Source organism: Corythoichthys intestinalis, unplaced genomic scaffold (assembly GCF_030265065.1).
Source record: "Corythoichthys intestinalis isolate RoL2023-P3 unplaced genomic scaffold, ASM3026506v1 HiC_scaffold_76, whole genome shotgun sequence".
Taxonomy (NCBI): domain Eukaryota; kingdom Metazoa; phylum Chordata; class Actinopteri; order Syngnathiformes; family Syngnathidae; genus Corythoichthys; species Corythoichthys intestinalis.
Window position 1 is genome coordinate 32,501 of NW_026651645.1, and position 367 is coordinate 32,867.

The window sequence follows — 367 nt, forward strand, 5'->3', positions numbered from 1 at the left end:
GGGAGCCCTCCGATGGCGGGTCACGTATGCCCGTCGGTCGTCACAGCGTGGCTACGGAGCTTCGCGGCGGGGCTGGAGAGCGAGAGGGCGGCGCGAAAGCGTCGGGAACCCTTTCGCCGAGGGTCTCCGTAGGGTCGCTGTCTGAAATGGCCGCGAGCGGAGAATACTGCGGCTGAAACCCTAGCGCCCGAGGCCTGCCTAGGGTCTCCTTTGTGTCGGGGGAAAGTTTGGCGAGGCTCCCTCCGGCCACTCTGGAGCTACGCCGTCTCGAATCACCCTCTCCCGATATCGTGCCCAAAGGGTTTTTCAGCTCTCCCGCTCTTGAGGCCTCCCTGTATAATCAACCCCTCTGAGTGAGGGGGTATGA